At 41.9% G+C, this 23999-nt stretch overlaps 1 protein-coding gene across 1 annotated transcript in view; it reads left to right on the plus strand.

Moving 5' to 3' along the window:
* LOC126100736 (aquaporin AQPAe.a-like) overlaps positions 1-23999 on the plus strand; it is a 346657-nt gene that overhangs the window by 51739 nt on the left and 270919 nt on the right. Inside the window, exon 2 of the mRNA XM_049911358.1 lies at positions 13895-13970. The gene's annotated coding sequence lies outside the window, so the exon portion shown is untranslated. The remainder of the gene's footprint in view (positions 1-13894; positions 13971-23999) is intronic.

Here is a 23999-nt window from a genome sequence, read left to right on the forward strand (position 1 = left end):
CTGATGCATTGTAATGATGGAAAAGAACTTCTTTGCGGACAGATCGACGGCGTTTTTCTTGCAGCTCGGTTTTCAAACGGTCCAATACCGATGAATAATATGCACCTGTAATAGTTTTACTCTTTTCCAGATAGTCGATGAGGATTATCCCTTGCGAATCCCCAAAGACACTCGCCATAACCTTACCGGCCGAAGGACTGGTCTTCATCTTTTTTGGTGCAGATTCTCCCTTGGTATCCCATTGTTTAGATTGTTGTTTGGTCTCAGGAGTATAGTAATGTATTCATGTTTCATCCACAGTGACGGAACGACACTTAAAGTCTTGCAGATTCTTCCTGAACAGCTGCAAACCATCCTTCCAACACTTCACACGATTCCGTTTTTGGTCAAGCGTGAGCAATCGCGAACCCATCTTGCGGATAACTATCTCATGTCCAAAATGTTATGCAAAATATTATGTAACCGTTCATTCATTCAGGATGCCCACAGCACTAACAATCTCACGCACCTTCACTCTTTTGTCATCCATCACGATATCATGGATTTTGTCAATGATTTCTGGAGTCGTAACCTTCACAGGGCGTCCAGAACGTTCAGCATTACTTGTGCCCATATGGCCACTCCGAAAATTTTGAAACCACATATAAACTGTTCTAATCGAAGGTGCAGAGTTACCGTAATGTTTATCAAGCATCTTTTTAGTCTCTTAAGGCGTTTTGCCTTTCGTAAAGTAATGTTTAATCACCACACGAAATTCTTCTTCGTCCATTTTTTGACAGTCACTCGACTTCCTTGATTCACACGAATGCCAAACACAAAGAAATAGACCAATATGGCTGAAACGTGGTGTGAGTTCTTTAAAAAGATGCTATTAAGTAAACATGAGCTCGATATGCGCCGGTGGTGCCATCTCTCGGACATTGCACGGACTTTTCAACCGCCCCTCGTACGTAGGGGGTTGTAGCACATTCCTAGAATCATCATTTAAGGTTGGTTCTTGAAACTGTGTTAACAGACTTTCTCAGATGGTTTACGTCTCTCTTCAAGTTTTCCAGTCTAGTTCATTCAGTATCTCTGCGACACTCTCACGAGTAGAACAGACCTGTGACCATTCGTGCTGTCATTCTTTGTACACCTTCAGTATCCCCTGTTAGTCGTATCTGGTACGGACCGCTCAAACTTGAGCAATGTTATAGAACCCGTCGCACGGGTGATTTGTGAGCAATCTCTTTTTTAGACTGATTGTACTTCCCCAGTAACCTACCAATAAACAGCAGTCTACCAACTGCTTTGCCCACGACCGAGCTTATGTGATCATTCCGTTTCATATCCCTACAAAGTGTTACACCCAGGTATTTGTACGATTGGCCAATTACAACATTGACACACTGATGCTATAATCATAGGATGCTACGTTTTTATCGTTTTGTGAAGTGCACAATCTTACAGTTCTGAACATTTACAGCAAGTTGCCAATCTTTGCTCCACTTTGAAATCTTATCAAGATCTGAGTGAATTTTATGCAGTTTCTTTGAGACAGTACTTTATTACAGATAACTGCACCATCAGCATAATGTCTGAGGTTACTGTTTACATAGTCTGCAAGGTCATTAATTTACAACATGAACAGCAATACTACAGGTGGTAAATTACTGGAAAAAATAACAACCGTAAAATAAGTAGGCGTAGCAGTCAGGAGTGGCCAAAAGCGGGTAGTCCACATAAAATAAGTTCTGGGAAAATCCCATGGCAGACTAACATTCATTGGAAGAATCCCAAGGAAATGTAGTTCACCCACAATGGATGTGACTTGCATGACACTCGTTCGATAGGTTCGTAAGTATTGCTTGACAGCCTTGAACCGCTAATGGTTAATCTTAGCACAACAAAGAAGAGCGTCACTTTTCGTCAAGGTTTCATCCAGTAAGCGTGAGAGTGTTACGGAGGAATTTATCAAATTCCACTGGCAGACGCTGCAAAGAGACGTTGTGATTCACGGATAGGATTACGGGTTAAAATTCCGCTCAGAGATGACGTTGCAAGAAAAATCAATGTATTACTTCGTACCATCTACGTCTCGTGAAATGTCCGCAACAGGGAAATCATTGATTCTTACCGCGCACCATTCGCGAATAGGACAAAAAGCTGGGAGATGAGAGCAGAGTCATAAGTACCCTCCATCACACACTATGAGGTGGGTTTCTGGATGTAGGTATGTGAAATACTTGCATATAACTATGTCTTCTGGAACTGGTTCCGCAACATCAATAATAATTATTCTTACCTGTCTTTGAAGTTACTTTACTTTATACTCGTTGTAACGCGTCTGGAAGTATTGCTTGGCCGTTGTTACATGTGCTCACGTAACGTGACAAATCAGACAATGCGCCCATGTCCTTATATCGCGAAATACGCCAGACTACGGTACTTACCCTCTGGGCGCAATTTCTCACTGCAGTTGCAATTATCAGGCATGTTCCTGTCACCGCTACAAATGTCTCATTCAGTTCTCGCTTAAACAACTCTCCCACCACAAAGGCACGTCAGACCTTGAAGAACTGTTTTATCTCCTTGGCCGCGGCAGAGAGCGACACAGTCCAACGGTCCAGACCGCTATTCTGTGACCACTTACGCCTCCGCCTTGACCGCCTACCGACTCCTCATTTTCAACTTGTCTCTATTAGCGCTCACAGCACACCCTCTATTAGCTCACCATTTCGGACATATTGTTCGACCGAAGATAACATAGGTGATTTACAGTACCATTTTACATATATTTTTATTCAGTTTTAACAGTCTTTCTTTTTCTTCACTTTGGACACATATAGCTATTCCAATTTTATATTTTCAACGCCAACTTTTTCTCGGTCTTCCAGCGTCTCTCTTTCCCGAGGGCCTGTACTGCTTATAATGATTAGAATTCTATCTTTTTCCATGCATGTTGCATCCATTTCTCCCTACAGTCTTCCATTTTATTGTTTAAGTTAACTCCTCATAATTCTTCTCATATAATTTGATTTCTTATCAGATCACTCCTTGAGCAACGTCTGGCAGGTCTGAAAAATCTCATTTCATCGCACTGTATACTGGTTTTGTCTTTTTTTTCAGGTCAAGGTTCGCTGGCGTAGAAGACTGACCCAGCCGATGTTTTGTAAAACTTTTTTATGTCTTTTCTCGTCCTGTTCTTTAAGGTTTTGTTTATAGATCCATTTATTGGCTTTATTCTGTGCGTTGTTTTCGTGGACTACAAGCTGATATTGAGCCCTAAATACCTAAAACTGGAGGCTTGTTCCTGTGCCTTGTCTTCAATAATCGCTTGAGAACAATAGCAGGTGTATGCCTGAGAGAAAAACAAAGCGGATTTAGGAAAGCACTCTTCCGGAACGATAATATTTTCAGTAGTAAAACAATTTTAGAAAAACAACGGGAAATCAATCTGCAAATACATGTTGCTTTTATTGACTTAGATAAAACTTTTGACTTGATCAGTAAGAACAGACTATTGACATCAATGGAAGAAAGAGGTTATCCCGTACATCTTATACAGTAAAAACTTATATGAAAGTTCCAAAATAATCATAAACACAGGCAGCTCAAAAACCGAAGAGAAAATAATAAATCAAGGCATCAGGCACGACAGCCATATTTATGATGTCATAAGAAAATCAAAATAAGCTATTATCTGAACGCTATGCTGTAAGCAGATCATGAAGTCTTACTAAGCAATAAGGAAGCAAACTTACAGCTTTCTGTGTATTGATTATACGAACTAATAAGGCAATACTACAATCTAAAAATATCCACCACTAAAACTAAAGTTATGGCTCATTATGGAAAACATGCAGTCCGATCAAAAATTGTTATAGAATGCAAGGCACTTTGACAGCCATGAATTATAATTTGCTTGTGATCTTTATCAATGGTTCTACAATATATGCCCAGAATGAAACGATCAATTGCGAGAGCTCCATAGCGTGTGTTTATTACATACACACACACACACACACACACACACACACACACACACATACATACATACATACATACATACAAACACATTTTTAATTTTTGTCATGGATAATAGACATCATAATCGCAGAAGTAAATTCAAAATAGTTCAAGTCCCCGGTTCCAACTAAGTTTTTCGGGAGATTTACTTTGGTTGTAAAGCAAATGTACGTCCCATTTATACCCAAATTGGAGCGCATTTGCATCACTACGACCTCACATGGTAATTGGTCGAAATGGATTGCGACTCCTCAAACTACCCGATCTCAAAGAGCCCTCTATATTCCCCGAAGTTAAGAATCGAAATTGAAAAAAAAGAAAAGGAAAGAAAGCACCATAGCGCTTGCGTGAATATCGGCACATTTACACACTGCAGAAAAGGATCATGGGAAAATTACGTGCGGCAGAATTAAATTCATCATTTGTGCTGCTACTGTGGGTGGCATCTCTACATTTACAGTTAGAAGAAGGAAATGTCTTATGGTTCATGCCATAATATCGATTCAGCGTTTGGTGTATAATAATTTCCTAGCCGTTCATACAGCGGTCAAAGAACGTTTTCATAAAATTATCCTCTCTCGCCTTTTCCTCCGGAAGAGGATTTAGTTTCTTTTTTTTTTTTTACCAACAGGAAGTTATGACTTCATAATTATGTGAAATTTTATTTCTCGTGTACGTTCGTTACGGTCTTCCGGTACGCAGTGGTCTTCTCACACGTATTGTCAATGATAGAGCAATGTGCCCGGATGTTACGACACGACATTTACGTAACGAATTATTTTTCTGAAGTACAACAGCTGTTCTTGTCAACAAAAGAATTCCTCTTATTGTTTGGCATCACGTATTTCAACTTATTTATGAAAACATTCGTTTGCAACTGTAAGCACGGACAGGCATTAAGTCGCAACGTCATGCTGGGGTATTTTCCGGCCGGTGACCCTGCTGGTTTTCATTCATTCCTCTTCCCACAAACAACTCAACCGCTGTAGCCGAGATCGCGGCCGCTAACAAATGAGGAGACACTCGGTGCTGGTGTTGCGAGAAATTTTCAGTACCAGAATTTTGCTGCACTGAAGAGACAGGTAGTGGTGGGCGTTCCCTTGTCATCAGGCTGCAGGCGAACGTCCTGGGCTAAGTCGTAAATCTGTCCACAGTGTCTCAAGAAGTGAAGCGATGAAATGAAATGTTGGATTTAACGAGTCGTTGATGGCTTTGGCAAGGGAGACGGAGCACTTGATCATGGAGCCAGGGAACCCATTGTAGCCTTCTTAAGCATCCTGTAACAGGCCGTAAGTTATTTGAAGTCAAGTAATACCTACATCTCGATGCATTTTCGACTATCTCGACTTCACTGGTCTCAACTTTTAAAGTTCTCGTGGGCGTGCTGGAACACATTTTCAGAATCTCAGTCTCTAACAGTCTGATGGGGTCTCACAGGGGTTGATTGTGCAGAGTGTCTGTAACAATCGCCTGAACACAGGGCCACATGAACGAGAAAATAATTGTCTTGCGAACTGAATAGCGCAACGAAGCAACCAGTTGAAGGGGAAATACGTTTCCTGTAGTACAGTCACTTGTAGCTGACAAGCTTATAATATTGCTCCTTATACAGTAGGACCTACTAAGTTTTCATTGCAAGCTGAGCCACTTCTCAACATAGTAAGCAGTATAACTGAAACGCTTATTCCACTGCGTGAGTGACCTTTGTCCCCTGTGCCATACAAGCCTGTCGTCAGAGATTGGAATTAATATGTGACAGGCATCTATACACTTTCGCCCCTATGCAAATGCTGGCCGGAAAGAACTTCCTTCGAATTTAATAAAGAAACGGAATTTGTTGCGAGTGCGATAAGTGAAGTGTACGATTAAATCGCTATTTGTTGATAACAGTAGACAAGCATCGTTGCTGCGATGGGCAGATGCACTTGTGTATCAGTTTATGCAAAATTATGGCAGGCACTGAAAATTTCATCCTTATCTCAGCCAAATCGAGAAAGAAAAACTAAAAGCTGTTTTATTCTATATACAAAGGTGTAAAGAGAATTCGGACGTGGCTGCAATGAAGATGGGTTTATTAGATCTTCATTTACGACGCATTTCGCCTGTATTGCAAGGCGTCGTCAGATAACCTAGGAAAATTACAAAACCCAGTACAAATTTAATTGCTGTACACAAAAATCTAAAACAGCAAACCACGTAAAAATTCTTTACAACATAAAAGTTTCAGGTACTGAACTTCGTTTTCGGGGGGAGGGGATGGTAGCTAAAGGGTATGCTAGCTCCCATAGTATGAAATATAAAAAATTTATCTTACCGAAATATGGGTAAATAACTATCTCATGAAATGATGAATCAAACGTAGAAAATGACACCCAGGTAAGAAGTGGCCAAGTGCATGTATAACGCTACAATACAGAACAATACCGATGGTCGCAATTTGTAGCTCGTGAAGGTTTACAGTAGTGTGGTGACATACCACAAGCCAATAAAGGTAATAGAGGAGAACCCTCATATGGTAAGATGAAAAGCGACTTTTTAAAAATACAGGGTCTGTCAACAGTATAAAAAATCATCATATGAAGACGACGTCCCTTGTACACAAAATCCCTTGTACATAAAATAGGGTCTGTTTACATCTGTCATATATGCACAAGATTCCGTGCTAGCACTGGTGTTACTGACTTTTTATTCTTTTTTTCCAAGTTTTGCACCTCTTTTTCCACTCACTTGTATTTATTGATGTAAAATTTACGTGCCATGGATTTTAAATACAAATTCCCTATCTGATACCTATTAGTGGACGTTAATATGGAGTGTGTCACCGTTTGCTTTTATGGCTGTTATAACTGTGCTGTGAACAATCTGTCGAGATATCTAAATATTTACGGAAGAATGACAGCTCATACTTTCTCAAGAGCTGAAGTCAGAGAACGTAGTTACGTTGAATGCTAGCGTCTTGAGCGAAGTCGATGTTCTAACTTAACCCGAGGGGTTCCACTTAGTACATCTCTAACTTTAAACAGGTCAGTACATTTCATGAATGTTATTGTACACACAACGAGGCGTCTCTCTACTGTACGCAGTACACAATTCTGTAAAAAGAGTCCATACCCTTCGCCATTTAGCGTTTTCTTAAGGGCAGTAAGGGGACTACACTACAAACCACGAAAAACATCCCGATATAAATGACCTAGTAGATAGTGTCGGAAGTTCTATGCGGCTTTTCGCGGATGATGCTGTAGTATACAGAGAAGCTGCAGAAAATTGCAGGGAAATGCAGGAAGATCTGCAGCGGATAGGCACTTGGTGCAGGGAGTGGTAACTGACCCTTAACATAGAAAAATGTATTGTATTGTGCATACATAGAAAGAAGGGTCCTTTATTGTATGATTATATGATAGCGGAACAAACACTGGTAACAGTTACTTCTGTAAAATATCTGGGAGTATGCGTACGAAAGGGATTTTCTCTGCCTCGTGATGGCTGGGTGTTGTGTGCTGTCCTTAGGTTAGTTAGGTTTAAGTAGTTCTAAGTTCTAGGGGACTGATGACCCTAGCAGTTAAGTCCCATAGTGCTCAGAGCCATTTGAACCATTTTTTTGCGTACGAAACGATTTGAAGTGGAATGATCATATAAAATTAATTGTTGGTAAGGCGGGTGTCAGGTTGAGATTCATTGGGAGAGTCCTTAGAAAATGTAGTCCACCAAACAAAGGAGGTGGTTTACAAAACACTCGTTCGACCTATACTTCAGTATTGCTCATCAGTGTGCGATCCGTACCAGGTCGGGTTGACAGAGGAGATAGAGAAGATCCAAAGAAGAGCGGCGCGTTTCGTCACAGGGTTATTTGGTAAGCGTGATAGCGTTTCAGAGATGTTTCGCAAACTCAAGTGGCAGACTCTGCAAGAGAGGCGCTCTGTATCGCGATGTAGCTTGCTGTCCAGGTTTCGAGACGGTGCGTTTCTGGATGAGGTATCGAATATATTGCTTCCCCCTACTTATACCTCCCGAGGAGAATGCAAAATTAGAGAGATTCGAGCGCGCGCGGAGGCTTTCTGGCAGTCGTTCTTCCCGCGAACCATACGCGATTGGAACAGGGGAGGGAGGTGCCCTCCGCCACACACCGTTGGGTGGCTTGCGGAGTATAAATGTAGATGTAGATGTAGCGTCATCCAACGGCATCTGCAGTTCACTGCTGGCAATACAAATGACGGCAACTAGCGTTCGCCAGGCATTCGCCAATCCGAATCTTTCCACAGGATAGCCACAGGCTATAGCGTGATTCACCACTGAAAATCACTCGTTTCCAGTCATCCAATGTCCAATGGCGTCGTTCTTTTCACCACCTCAAGCAACGCATTGACTAGAGAAATGTGTGGTTTATGAGCAGCTGCTCGACACTTGTACCACTTTTTTTTCTTTTTTCGCAGCATACACACAGTCATTGTGCTCTGTGGACTGCTGGTAGCACGATGATTTGTTCCGTTGATTTTACGCATGTTTTTACAACCATCTTCCGCAATGTTCGGCGGTTCCTGTCCGTCGGTGCATGATGTCTATATGACCTTGCTTTAGCTGTAGTTGCTCGTTTGGGTTCCCACGTCACATCACCAACAGTCGACCTGGGCAGCCTTAGAGGGGTTAAAATGTTCCTGTTGTATTTATTACTCAGGTGACATCCAATGACTTGTCTTGACCGACTCGTTCGTCTGTTACCACTTCTCTATAGCCGACACAGCACTCCCTGCCTCCTTTCACACTGTTGAGTCCGCCTCTCCTGACGTCTGGTGGCCATATCTCATGACCGATATACTGATCAGATAGTGCAGCTCTTTCTTCAGGCACCTCAAGAGGATGTGACAATCAGTTCAAATCCGCAGTATGTATTATTTCCCGATACAGAGCGTGACAAAGCTGTTCTTAATGTACCAACAGGAGCCGGAATACACCTCATCTACAGAAAGCTGTCATTATTGTGGTCATTTCTCACAGGCCAGTCGTCACTGCAGGAACAGCCATTGTCCTTGAGAATGATGATCGGACGGAGTCTATAGAACGTAAACGGTAGTTGTCCAAGACAACAACATTTAACTGAATTCTTCGCGGTAAATGATGTCAAACAGTTGCAGGGTAAAGATTTATTGAAATCCTTGACCACGGTTTCGGTATATCTAGATATATTTTCATCAGAAGCAAAAATATACCTGAACAGGAAGACACCTTCAGTAGCAAAAAGCTTAGCAACATAATTGAGATATAGCTTTAAGTAACCATGAAAATTACCAAACTATTACCAGCACAAAAACTGTTAGTCACTTACTAAAAACACATCGTGCAGCGGAGATGCATAATACAATCGTGCCGAAGGCGTCGTCAATGGTTAGCATTAAACTATCACCTCCATCTGTACGAAGGATAAAGTGTCTACGTGTTTAGTAAAATGGATAAAGAGGACATTATCTCATTAATCAGACAGACGCTAGAATTATTTGTTTCAAACTGTGAACAAGTCAAGAAACAATGTCTAAGATCAAAGGAATTGTCGATCAAGCTGTAGAGAAATATGTGACTAGCAGAGAAAACTAAAGATGTTGCAGATTCCTCTTGGTGTAGAGACCCAATCGGGAAGCTTATTAAAATCAGTGTCCATTGCATAATTAGTATAGTTAAATATATCTTCAGATAGGCAGCTGTCAGTTGAAACTCAATAATTATCAGAGGGACAATGAGTGAAGCTGTAAATAACAAGCGGAGCGAAATGTTATTGCAGGGTATGCCCTAAAACTGAACGAAATTTTGATCATGTGTTGATGCTGTTTGTGGTTCAAAAATCAGTTTAGAGATACTTGTGAATGAAATACGCACCAATACATGAAACAGCAAAATGAAAGTCGAAACGTTTATTTATATCTTCGAGTGTTCTTTCACAAAAGACCGTTAACGAATGATGACATCTTTCAACATGTGTACAGCTGCAAAGATTAACACAGTAATCAATACTTCTGTCGCTGAGAAGTAGCTTAAATCGCAAAAATCAACAAGGTTCCCCAGGAGTCTCTGACAAGCGATATCCAAGAATTAGTTACTGTCTTATACAAAATTTACTACTGTACATCACCTCAGCAGAGAATCGTTCCTAGTAACTAACAGCACAGGTCAAAGGAGAAGGAGGAGGAGATTAGTGTTGAACATCCCGTCGACAACGAGGTCATTAGAGACGGAGCACAAGCTCGGATTAAGGATGGAGAGGAAGTCGGTCCTGCCCTTTTTAAGGAACCATCCCGACATTGGCCTTAAACGATGTAGGGAAATCACGGAAAACCTAAACGAGGGTCTCCGGACACAGGTGTGAACCATTGTCCCCCCGAGCAGAGATCACATACATTTATAAAAGGATGAAATTAAATGAAATGAAATAATACCTTCTACGGGAATCGTCATTGATTCTGAAAATATCGATCAAGCAAACTCACGCTCCTCAGCGCTATGGACAGAGGAACCCAGTTTGATTTAGTGTTTCTATACGTTTGAAAAGCAGCTGGCAATGTATCACACCTTCCTGTGGGGTATGTAAACAGATATGAGACTGGATCTTCCTTGACAAGCAGGATGAAGCACATTATCTTGGATGAAGAGCCATCTGTACATTAATACCTGGTAGGATCATCAGTGTTCATGTTATATATTAACAAGTCAACAGATATCAGTTTCCATATCAGACTTTTCGCAGAAGATGCAGTTATGTTTGAAACTCCGATAAAACTTTCGATAAGGTAAAGTTAGATCTTTGTGTAACACCAGTGTGATGCAAAAACAGGATACTAATTTCCTTCATTTTGTGGCCATGTTGTCCATGGTTGCTTTATAGCTATTTAAGGTATTTTAAAGCTCTCTTTGAAACTACGGAAAGTTGCATAACTCCTCAGAAACCCAAAGTCAGATGCCAGTCAAAAATCCGTAAAACAGACATTCCCATCTGACTAGTAGTTAACTTCAGAGTATCTCCCACTCAAAATTGCTACGCCACGAAGACGACGTGCTACAGGCGCGAAATTTAACGAACAGGAAGAAGAAGTTGTGATATGCAGATGATTAGCTTTTCAAAGCATTCAAACAAGGTTGGCGACGGTGGCGATACCTACAACGTGCTGACATGAGGAAAGTTTCCAAACGATTTCTCATACACAAACAGCAGTTGACCGGCGTTGCCTGGTGAAACGTTTTTGTGACGCCTCGTGTAAGGAGGAGAAATGCGTACCATCACGTTTCCTACTTTGATATAGGTCCGATTGTAGCCTATCGCGATTGCGGTTTATGGTATCGCGACATTGCTGCTCGCGTTGGTCGAGATCCAATGACAGTCAGCAGAATATGGAATCGGTGGGTTAGGAGGGCAATACGGAAAACCGTGCTGGATCCCAACGGCCTCGTATCACTAGCAGTCGAGATGACAGGCATCTTATCCGCATGGCTGTAACGGATCGTGCAGCAACGTCTCGATCCCTGAGTCAACAGATGGGGACGTTTGCAAGGCAACAGCCATCTGCACGAACAGTTCAGTTTGCAGCAGCATGGACTATCAGCTCGGAGACCATGGCTACGGTTACCCTTGACGCTGCATCACAGACAGGAGCGCCTGCGATGATGTACTCAACGATGAACCTGGGTGCACGAATGGCAAAACGTCACTTTTTCGGATGTATCCAGGTTCCGTTTACAGCATCATGATGGTCGCATTCGTGTTTGGCGACATCGCGGTGGACGCACATTGGGAGCGTGTATACGTCATCGCCATACTGGCGTATCACCCGGCGTGATGGTATGGGGTGCCATTGGTTACACGTCTCGGTCACCTCTTGTTCGCATTCATGGCACTTTGAACAGTGGACGTTATATTTCAGATGTGTTACGACCCGTGGCTCTACCCTTCATTCGATCCCTGCGAAACCCTACATTTCAGCAGGATAATGCACGACCGCATGTTGCAGGTCCTGTACGGGCCTTTCTGGATACAGAAAATGTTCGACTGCTGCCCTGGCCAGCACATTCTCCAGACCTCTCACCAATTGAAAACGTCTGGTCAGTGGTGGCCAAGTAAATGGTTCGTCACAATACGCCAGTCACTCCTCCTGATGAACTGTGGTATCGTGTTGAAGCTGCATGGGCAGCTGTACCTGTACACGCCATCCAAGCTCTGTTTGACTCATTGCTCAGGCGTATCAAGGCCGTTATTACGGCCAGAGGTGGTTGTTTTGGGTACTGATTTCTCAGGATATATGCATCCAAATTTCGTGAAAATGTAATCACATACCAGTTCTAGTATAATATATTTGTCCAATGAATACCCGTTTATCATCTGCATTTCTGCTTGTTGTAGCAATTGTAATGGCCAGTAGTGTACTAGCAAAACAAATGCAATCACTGCGCACCCAATATTGTAACTTGAAAATGATAATACCGTAAGAAGTACCAGTCGGCTAATAGAACAGGTAAGAGATATAAAAATTCCATGCACAGCATCACTGTTTTCCTGAAATGTAAAAAGGATGTAGTTACACCTTTGTTATTGAGACCATTAAACTAATTGAAGAAAATCTTAAAACACACAACCAGCTAAATAGATGAAATTATAAAATTATTGCAATTAAGAACACAATAAAAATATTTTGAAGTTAATCGGGAGTACTACATAAAAGAAAAAGATTGACTTATGGGTTCACCTCTTTCAGGAACTTCATGAATCTTATGGAAAAACTAATATTTGAAGATGTACTAACAACGGGCTGCCACAACTTTTTGTACAGAAATATAGATGACATAATATGTATCATATATGAGGTTTGTAGCCAAACGGTTCATATGGCTCTGAGAACTATGGGACTTAACTTCTGAGGTCATCAGTCCCCTGGAACTTAGAACTACTTAAACCTAACTAACCTAAGGACAGTACACACATCCACGCAGGACACGAACCTGCGACTGTAGCGATCACGCGGTTTCAGACTGTAGCGCCTAGAACCGCTCGGCCACCCCGGCCGACAACACGGTTACAGAAAGACATATTCTTATGAACACAAAGTTTACAGTAGAAGAAGAACAAGAAATCATACTCAGCTTTCTAGATATAACCATAAGAAAAGACAGCCACAAGCACACGTTTGATGTATACAGAAAACCCACAACAAAACAGAACAATAAGTGCAACCACAAAATACAGGTAGCTCTCAGGTGACGGGGAAAATACTTCTTGCACTTGCATTTGAGTCGTTCCAGTGAAATACGAGGATTTTTTGGAAGAAATTGAAAACTCCCAACTTTCTGACTAAATATTTTGCTTGCAGGAACAAGTCTTGACTTGCATCGAGAAGACTCGGCTTGCTGAGAAGGCATATTTCGATTTGCTGACCAATTGCTTTGCTTGTGAGAACGACATCATCCTTGATGTATGAAGATGTGAGATTGTTTCGTTTCAATGGCTTGTAAAATTCTGGACTGTGACTGGAGGAGGGCAAAATATGTGTGTTTTGGCTTAGAAGCTCTCTGATTGATCAAGTGGACACCGAATTTGGTCAGATTAGCAGAGGACTCTGAGTGCGTACAAAGAAGACCTGTGCATGTAGCTGCAGGCTTGTTTGACTTGCTAGGGCATAGCCACCTATGGTAAACTAACATACGCAAAAAATCGACAAACGTCGGCATGCCCCTGCGTATCAGCAACACTGACTGGTAACTACCAGCTGCTATTAGAGCCGACCAACAGGCCACAGCAGGGAGACCGACGAGTTCGCCCACAGACACACAAACAATCCGCCAACATTCCCTCACACTCTGCTTCCGGTATATGACCTATGGGACACAAGATCGATAATAAACCTAACTGTTGCAGGTTGCTGACGCTGAACGAGGACTCTGTACCAGCACCCAGCGCCAGCCGCCGAGCAGCACAACCGCACAATGTCAAGGTATCGACATGCATGATACCCACTACTAACAAAGCCTATCCTTGAACGACCTATCGCAGGCAGCAAGACAACCACTACTGCTCTTACCACTCGACCTAACTATCGCAGAGTTTTTTTTTCCCTTGGAACTTTTTTTCCTCTGCCCTTCAGGCCGCTACGCTTCGTTCGATTTCGACCCAATCTATACCAGATGAGCGCGTATTAATGGTTAACCCTAACCAGAAGTACGCAAACATCGCAGTACCCACATCCTGCGACACCTCACTTTAGTGAATACTAACCCTTATGCAGAGATGGCAGTAGATCTATAGTGTTGGCCATCATGCCGGTGTGGACGTGGAGGGGCTCCACCTCTTATCTAAAAAAAAAAAAAAAAAGACTTGCGAGAGAGTCAAACAGAAACGAAAAAAATTCAGCCACCAGACATCTGAAGAAAGATGCCATATATCTATGGAGAACTTACTTAGAAAACTCCAAAAACAGTTTTATACGCCAAAAACCACCAACATTTTTCACCTCTTTCCTCTTGATCCAGTGAAGATAGAGCAAATAATATTAGGTAAATAGTAGTTGACACATAGGCGTAAAAATAATCCCTGTTCCAATGCTTCATCCTTAAATGGAAGAGAAGAAAGTGTGCTACAACAAATAGTTCACTGTGCCACGCAGTTCAGATATTGATGTAGATGCAGACTTGGTAACAATGTCCGGAAAATCTGTCAGTTATAGCATAACCTCGACATCCCAGCTCTGTCTAGCACGTAATCTGCATTCAATACTGGCTGCAATCGATATTTACTATACGAGGAGACCCATGGATGAGTGGTTAGTCTTGCATGTAAAAGGACTATGGTTCAAATCCTGGGGCGCTCATTCAGACGTATGTTTTCAGTGGATTCTGTAGATGACTTCCTGTACGGTAACGGCCGATTTCCCTCTCTCCCGTCCATCCCCTTTAGTCCAATCCAACTTTAAATAGCAAAGTAACCAGTTGGAATCACAGATATAATACCTCAACTCAAAGTAAAAATTAAAAGTTTCTAGTATTTAACCTTTACACCAAAAGAAAGGATTAAACTTTAACGTCCCGTTGACAACGAGGTCATTAGAAGACGTCCTTAGAAGCGAAGCCGAAATTCGGATAGGGGAATAGTGGAGAACGAAGTCGGCAGCATCTTTCAAAGGAATCATCCAGCTAGTTCGCTTAAGCGATTTAACGTAATCAGGAAAAGTTAAAACTGGATGGGCGGAAAGGGATTTAAACCCCCGCCCTCCATAAAGCACTTCTAATGACTTACCTGCTTGTGATAGCTCATTTGACGCACCAGGGAGAAGTATGTCGCTGTTTCGTTCGAAAGGCTTGCCTTAGCTGACCACCGCTCCATGCTGACGTCCCGCCAATTTTAAACATATCTGAACATTCACTGCGTATCTGTGTTGGCGTTTCACATTCATTGCACCCTCTTTGCATCCAGTTTCAGACACCTAGATTTCAGTTGAAACCAAGTGCTGAGTTGCAATTCTTTGAGAATATCTGGACATTCATTACACCTTCTTTATACGTATTTTAAGATTATGTCAAAATAACTGCTTTTTTCCAATTAAAAATACACGATGTGTTCAATTTCTTCGTGGCTGTGTTGCTGCAATGTAGTCTTAAAGCAACCCACTTACATAATATCATTTAGCGAAAGCTGCATTTCGATATCTGTAAAATGTATTGTTTACTTCATCTTTGTTATCATTTGATGTCGTCTATCGTGCTTTACTTATGACCTGAGTTTATTGATTAAATGTTTTGTCATTACCTCCCAAACTTTGGATGTGGAGATATTAACGATCTCGGTAAAATATATAGATAAATACGAATAATGGAGAGAGGATGATTCTATAAAGAAAGAATCTCACATTTCAGTGAATAAGGGCAGGATTTAGATAGTTTCGCAAAACAGTAAACAGATTAATGTAATCGTAGTGAAGAATCAGATACTGAAGAGATTCAGACGAGACTTTATTTCAGAAATCTTGGGGATTTGAACTTTAGCAACCAGTTTCATTGATAACCGGATTAGCTAGTGCATGATATCTGGCGGAGGTAAGCCAGTGATGCACACCTTGCTAAGACTGTGATGTGTGATAGACTTTGATCTCAAGATCTGATCAAGATGCTCGGCGCTGTAACACTTGTATCGCAATTCGTACTCAACGAATTTTGCAAATGAAGCATTTAAAAGATGTGTGGATGACTAGTTACTCTTATCTAGTACTTATTGCCCTTTCGCAGTGGGTGAAACGACCAGCATAAGCGTCTGGCCGTCACTGGACGAAAATTTGAGAATTCAGGATGGTCCACGCTACCTCTCAACAGAGAAGCAAAGCTTTGACGTTGATACGTGGAAGAGGGAGTGCTCACTGCTGAGATGGATGGCCCTACAGCGACGGGCTGGCGTGCGAAGCGCGGGGGACCCAGACCCATTATATCGCCGATGACGCTGTCCGGAGTTAAGTCAACATTTTACATTCAGTATGTAATAAACACAAATTCGAGGTATGGAAATATAAAGAAAAATTTCAGAAACTCATAAACCATACACAGTTTTATTTGACTCGGTTTCGCAGAATTTTTTGAGGGACAACATTTGCGCTAATTATTATTATACCTTCTAAAATTGAGGCTTACCTTGCTCAAGGTGCTAAGCAACAGCATGTACTTTCTAGATTATCCTGAATACACTTTATTCAAATAACGGAACATAAATATGTACTAACTCCACATTAACGCTTGCTCATTGGCTTTAGCAAAAGAAGTCGTCACTTCATGTGATCCAACAGTACCAAATAAACACCGACTTTTCTGAATAAATTCGCACTACGATGCTAAACGGGATACGTCTATCAAACAGGTTTTGTAATATTTCTATCTCTAGTACTCATTTTACTGCTCAGTCTTGGCACAGTTCACTGTAAAGTTTTTGTGCATCTCAGGTAGGAACCGCACCACAATTTTCAGGGCTCTTTTCTTCTCTATTTTTGCACCAGTGACCACACTGAATGTGATCTTTATGAAAAATTCACTTCCTTACCCTTTTCCAAAACTTTTATAATTTCCCATCCCTCTGTTTCACCAGATGTCTTTTTTATCTGATTTTAATCCATGAGGCAGAGCTTATATTAACCTTAGTTGTGTTAAAGATCGTATCAGTTGCTTTCTGAAAGTCTACAAAATAAATGCCTTTCATATGAACAGTTTTAAATAGTTGCTTATTGCAAGCTGTTGCTATAGTGTTCATTACAACGTCAGGAACAAAATGCTTCCCCACTTTTGCTCAATTTTTAATAACTGTCCTCTCATAGAATTACCAGTTTTTCTGTTACTTCCGTTTGTTGAATTATTAATATTGTTCCCTCTATCCATTGCCTGTCAGTGAAAGCACGCAAAACGACCAGAGCAAGTGGAAGTGCAGAACGTTTATATACAGCATAGCCAATTCGTGTAGCACATTCTGCACTTTGGCATGAACATGTCATAGGAGTAGAGAGCCTGTATAGGGAGATAGTGGCCATAGGTGAAGTTGCCCGTGATTGGTTGATTAGCTTTGGCAGAAAAATAGCGCCAAACGTCTCTCGTGCTTCCTATGTTCGCCGTGCTTTTGAGTTGAATTGAGTTCGGAGGACTTTCGGAAACGATGAAAATGTATTTGAATTATTGAGAGACTTGTTATGCGTTGTGCATGCATGTCCGATTTAGTTGTATATCGTTTTTAGTACGTAATTAGCGTTTGAGATCTTAAATACGAGTCGAAATAATGAAGCGTTTTGTGATGAAGTCGGTAGGCCTACATGTTTGAAGTAAACACGTTAGTAATTGTACAGTATTCTTTTTGACATCTGTAATTCGTTCTGCAGACGTTCGTGAACGTTGCCAGGTTGTGCTGCATTTGGTTGTTCCAACAGAGGCGAAGGTGGATTTCGCATGTTAACATTTCCACGCAATGAAGAAAGACGAAAGCAGTGAGCAGTCGCAGTCAACAGGGCTGACATAAATCAAACAGGAGCCTTGTGGAAACCAACCAAGTACTCTTATCTGTGCGAAGTAAGTCTTTCTGCTTTTTACTACATATAAAACAACTTGCAATATACATAGTTAAATTTGAAAACAGACCTGTAAATTGGCTGTGTGAAAATTATTATAACACATTATTCTTATAAACAAAGGCATTTAACGAATGATTTCGCCATATTGCCTTGTGCTTTTGATTCGGTGAGTGTGTACACCACTACTCCATTACTGGCCATTCAAAAGTCCCGCCCGCAGTTTGGCAGAAAAATGGCCGCCGTATCGTCCGGTTGGCCACTCTCTCCCTATGCAGGCTCTCTACATAGAAGTTGCCTCTTATGCCACCTACCGGTCTTCGTAGCGCTTACATCAGCCATCATTGGAGACAATCCTTTCAATATGTGAAAAACTTTTTCACAGACCACCTAACGAGGAAGAAAACACAATTTGTGCAAATCTGGTGCTTAGCCCCTTCAGAGTGATAATCCTTCAATTGTAGTTTCAATTTTCAGTTTTTTCAAGTGTCTAAGGCGCTCGAAAACAGCAGTTGTCAACATTAGCGCAATAAGTAAAGAAGCCACGAATGCAGTTTTCTGAGATTTTCTTCTATTTGTTGAATACGTATGTAACGAATGGTGACAAGAGCCATGTAAACTCATACACTTTTTATTTATTTTACGTATCTTGACAGCTACTGTGTTCTCAGTAGTTTAGCCACAGGAAAATGATTTAAAAATCGAAACTGAAATTGCGGAAATTATAAGTAGTGCAGTACATGGCGAATATGTTATCGTTCAGAAAAGTTGGCCATTTAATTACCGGCTGCAGTCCTGACGGTGACTGGAGTACAGCCTTTCTTCCCGCGGCACTAGAATCTCTCCCTAATTACAGTAGGTTTGACACTTCCGCCCGTGGAGGCGCAGAACGACGTTGCCACGTCCTGCACGCAAAACACTCGTAATCATACACTTGATTCAACTCGCTCAAACAGGCGATATATTAACTTTGAAAACACAGAAATTACATCAATGTTTTTTGGAAGAGGTCCTCTACGTTTTAATTTTAATTGTATCTGCGGCAACAAATTATAAAGATGATGAACGTAAAGTTTACGGAAATGCATAATCTCGCGACGTTACCGAATTCTCAACACGATGGAAACTTTTTTATTAATGAAGTTCGGTTAGTACATTATGACACTGAAATGCATCATATTTTAATATGTTTGAAACAAGAACTCTGTCGGAGAGCTCTAATGCGAGATAATTTCAGTCAAATATGACGCACACTGGTCCTCTCGCCCAACTAGGAATCGGGCGATCTTATGGTTTTGACACGTGAAACAAATTGTAGCACTGGAACTGTTATTAATTTTTCTGATCCGTCTAAGATTAAACGTGTTTATCGCGGTGGGAAAGCATATCTTAAATAGACCAACCTCTATTGTTTAGAAAGAACAAAAGCGATATAAAAAACAGGGCCTTTGTATTACAGCAGTTATATTGTGAAAGGCAATACGTATTTTGTGTAACACAAACTGAATTCCAGACATCAACTACCTTTGGAGTAAATTGCTATTCAGGATTTCTTATTGTAATTTCAAAACTTATGACGATAGAATTTTGTTGTGTAGCTACTTACAGATGTAAACTGCGCATGCCAAACACACAGCGGAATCCACCTGTGCTCCATTTCCGTGGGAATAATGGAAGTGATATCACTCTCGCAGCTATGACGGATTCTTGGATTGTCACTGACTGTGCCATTGTTGTCATTTAATGAAATTATGGCCTCCTTCACTGATTTTCTAAAAGAACTTCATTCTTCCATGCTCTTTCTATGATGCTCTGCATATGTTTGACGACTTTCTTCCAGTCTCCAGAAGTGACGTTCCTGACAGCTTCTCCTGTGAGTTCTTCAACTGCAGAGAGAGTAAATTCATTATTATTCCTGGCAACGTAACCTACAATTTGGATCCATATTAATTCCACTGGACTGAAGTAGCAGCGGTAAGGTGGTAGCCTAATGACTGTATGCCCAACATTTTTTGCCATTTCATCGATTTCGTATAGAGGGAACTGTCGATTATGAAGAGGTATTTTTTCCATGGGATACGCCTGTTTAAGATCATCACTTATATCGACGTTATTACGCTGAAGTCAGTCGGTCATTTCCTCCTTTCCGTTTGGCAATGTTAGTGCCTTACCAATAACAACTGAATGATAAGAAGCAATATCTAGAGCAACTGTTCATGTTTTTTCAAGGTTTGTAAATGTAAAGTGGTTCATTTCTTCGAGATTATCTCCTGTTTGATTTAAAAAGTAGAAGATTGTTTGGGAGAAAACCTTGCGAGGTGCCTGTGTGAAGAGGAATAAGTCTGCTCGCCATGCCAGAAGGCATTGCTACAGTTCTTTCAGTTTTGACGTCTGTCCAGCCCTGCTTGACAACCTGCACAGAGCTGGTCGTTTCGTCGATATTTATGCTACGGATGTCCCCTAAAAAACAGCATCACCATGCAGCTATATCCTCCATTAACAGCTTGTGGTCACAGAAATGTCGATAGTGAAAGCCTCGGTTGTGTAAATCTGTGAACAAGGATGTGTGACTGCCTTGAAAAAGTTGTGATTCCTAAGTGTAACCAGTAACTTCCTAAGTATTGGATGTTCCTTCCTGCCCAGAGGTGTTAAGTCCCAAAGATTCTTCAGGTTCCTTTTCTTTGTCGATCATTCTCTTCCCAGTTTTCACAACAGAATTTTTTTTGTTTATATTCAGAGCTGCAGCAGTTCTGTCAATTACTTTGTTAACAGAGATCAGCGAACCACGATTAAGGTTTTCATTCTCAAGAAAGCGCGTAAAGTGCAAACCATTTCTCGCGAGTGACTTCGTACGGCGATCTCCTGGGCAAGAGAATGATGTAAGACTTTTCCACTTGTAAATTTCGACAAAATTACCTCTTACATCGCACAGCACACAGCAACAACGAATACTAGTAAGAACAAACAGAAGAATAACTGCTATAACCTTAAAGACAAACACACAAAAGGTCATGGGGCACAACAATCAGACAGGCCAGCAGTTGAACCTCACTGCAAGTAAGAAGTGTTCTGGTGATGGGTGTATTGGCGTAAGCTGTCACCAGCACATTGGTCAGCAAAGATGAAGGTCGATTAGAAGGCGATGGATCACTTGTGCCTATCGTGAGAGAGGCCAGAGACACACCCACAAGCAACATGCCACCAACACCCTCTCGACATGGTACTGGCTGAGAGTAGCCTGAGCCTATCACATGGGCTTCCTCCCCCCACCACACACATACAATTTCCAGTTCTGTCCTCGCTGTGCCGGCAGCGATGGCCGTGCGGTTCTAGGCGCTCCGGTCTGGAGCCGCGCTGCGGCTACGGTCGCAGGTTCGAATCCTGCCTCGGGCATGGGTGTGTGTGATGTCCTTAGATTAGTTAGGTTTAAGTAGTTCTGTTCTAGGGGACTGATGACCACAGCAGTTGAGTCCCATAGGGCTCAGAGCCATTTGAACCATTTTTCTACTACATCTACATCTATACTCCGCGAGCCACCTTACGGTGTGTGGCGGAGGGTACTTATTGTACCACTATCTGATGCCCCCTTCCCTGTTCCATTCACGAATTGTGCGTGGGAAGAACGACTGCTTGTAAGTCTCCGTATTTGCTCTAATTTCTCGGATCTTTTCGTTGTGATCATTACGCGAGATATATGTGGGCGGTAGTAATATGTTGCCCATCTCTTCCCGGAATGTGCTCTCTCGTAATTTCGATAATAAACCTCTCCGTATTGCGTAACGCCTTTCTTGAAGTGTCCGCCACTGGAGCTTGTTCAGCATCTCCGTAACGCTCTCGCGCTGACTAAATGTCCCCATGACGAATCGCGCTGCTTTTCGCTGGATCATGTCTATCTCTTCTATTAATCCAACCTGGTAAGGGTCCCATACTGATGAGCAATACTCAAGAATCCGACGAACAAGCGTTTTGTAAGCTACTTCTTTCGTCGATGAGTCACATTTTCTTAGAATTCTTCCTATGAATCTCAACCTGGCGCCTGCTTTTCCCACTATTTGTTTTATGTGATCATTCCACTTCAGATCGCTCCGGATAGTAACTCCTAAGTATTTTACGGTCGTTACCGCTTCCAATGATTTACCACCTATGGCATAATCGTACTGGAATGGATTTCTGCCCCTATGTACGCGCATTATATTACATTTATCTACGTTTAGGGAAAACTGCCAGCTGTCGCACCATGCATTAATCCTCTGCAGGTCTTCCTGGAGTACGTACGAGTCTTCTGATGTTGCTACTTTCTTGTAGACAACCGTGTCATCTGCAAATAGCCTCACGGAGCTACCGATGTTGTCAACTAAGTCATTTATGTATATTGTAAACAATAAAGATCCTATCACGCTTCCTTGCGGTACTCCCCAAATTACCTCTACATCTGCAGATTTTGAACCGTTAAGAATGACATGTTGTGTTCTTTCTTCTAGGAAATCCTGAATCCAATCACAAACCTGGTCCGATATTCCGTAAGCTCGTATTTTTTTCACTAATCGTAAGTGCGGAACCGTATCAAATGCCTTCCTGAAGTCCAGGAATACGGCATCAATCTGCTCGCCAGTGTCTACAGCACTGTGAATTTCTTGGGCAAATAGGGCGAGCTGAGTTTCACATGATCTCTGTTTGCGGAATCCATGTTGGTTATGATGAAGGAGATTTGTATTATCTAAGAACGTCATAATACGAGAACACAAAACCTGTTCCATTATTCTACAACAGATTGACGTAAGCGAAATAGGCCTATAATTATTCGCATCTGATTTATGACCCTTCTTGAAAATGGGAACGACCTGCGCTTTCTTCCAGTCGCTAGGTACTTTACGTTCTTCCAGCGATCTACGATAAATTGCTGATAGAAAGGGGGCAAGTTCTTTAGCATAATCACTGTAGAATCTTAAGGGTATCTCGTCTGGTCCGGATGCTTTTCCGCTACTAAGTGATAGCAGTTGTTTTTTGTCCTCGCTGTCAAACCTAAAGTTGTTTTGGACAGACGGTAGGAAGGGAAGGGTGCCAAACCATGACCGTGACCGCTATTTAAGTCCTGGGAAAGGCCCTGGTACCTATTTGATAGCATGCTGAGTGGGCATGACTCCATACTGGAAGGACTGGAACGACGAAAAAATCACACTTCTACCTGGTACTGAACCCGAGACATTTAGCGCCGGAATCTTGCAGATCAAGACAGACGGTGAGAAAATATATTTCGCATTTGCCGATGGTGTGGCCCTGTTGTCCACATCTAAGAACTGATGTGGTTGAGCGACAGCGTGGAGGCGGCAGGGAGCAGAATCGGTCTTCTGGTGAATCAAAATGGCTCTGAGCACTATGCGACTTCTGAGTCCATCAGTCGCCTAGAACTTAGAACCAATTAAACCTAACTAACCTAAGGACATCACACACATCCATGCCCGAGGCAAGATTCGAACCTGCGGCCGTAGCGGTCGCTCCTCTACAGACTGTAGCTCCTAGAACCGCACGGCCACTCCGGCCGGCTCTGGTGAATCAATTGCAGATCCAGTATCTGGCGATGAACAGGACTCATGCCAATTCAAGGGACCCACTTCAGCGTTATGGTAGTCGGAATTCTATCATACAAAAGGAGGCATAATTCGAAACATCTGGGGGTATTCTTTACACATGAAGCATCGTGTGAGGCAGAAATCAAAGCGAGGATTAATGCTGAAAACCGATCTTACATTTAGTCTCCGTCACGTTTTTAAATCACATAGTCTCTCAACGAATTTCAACTTCCAGCTGTACAAAACAATGGTCCAAGGCATAGGGCTGTACGGCAGCGAAACATGGAGTGCCTGGAAAAAAGAATGAGATAATCTTCTCGTTTTCGCGCAGAAAGGCTTAAGAAATATGTATTGTATAGTACAAGAT

Source organism: Schistocerca cancellata, chromosome 9 (genome assembly GCF_023864275.1).
Source record: "Schistocerca cancellata isolate TAMUIC-IGC-003103 chromosome 9, iqSchCanc2.1, whole genome shotgun sequence".
Lineage (NCBI taxonomy): Eukaryota > Metazoa > Arthropoda > Insecta > Orthoptera > Acrididae > Schistocerca > Schistocerca cancellata.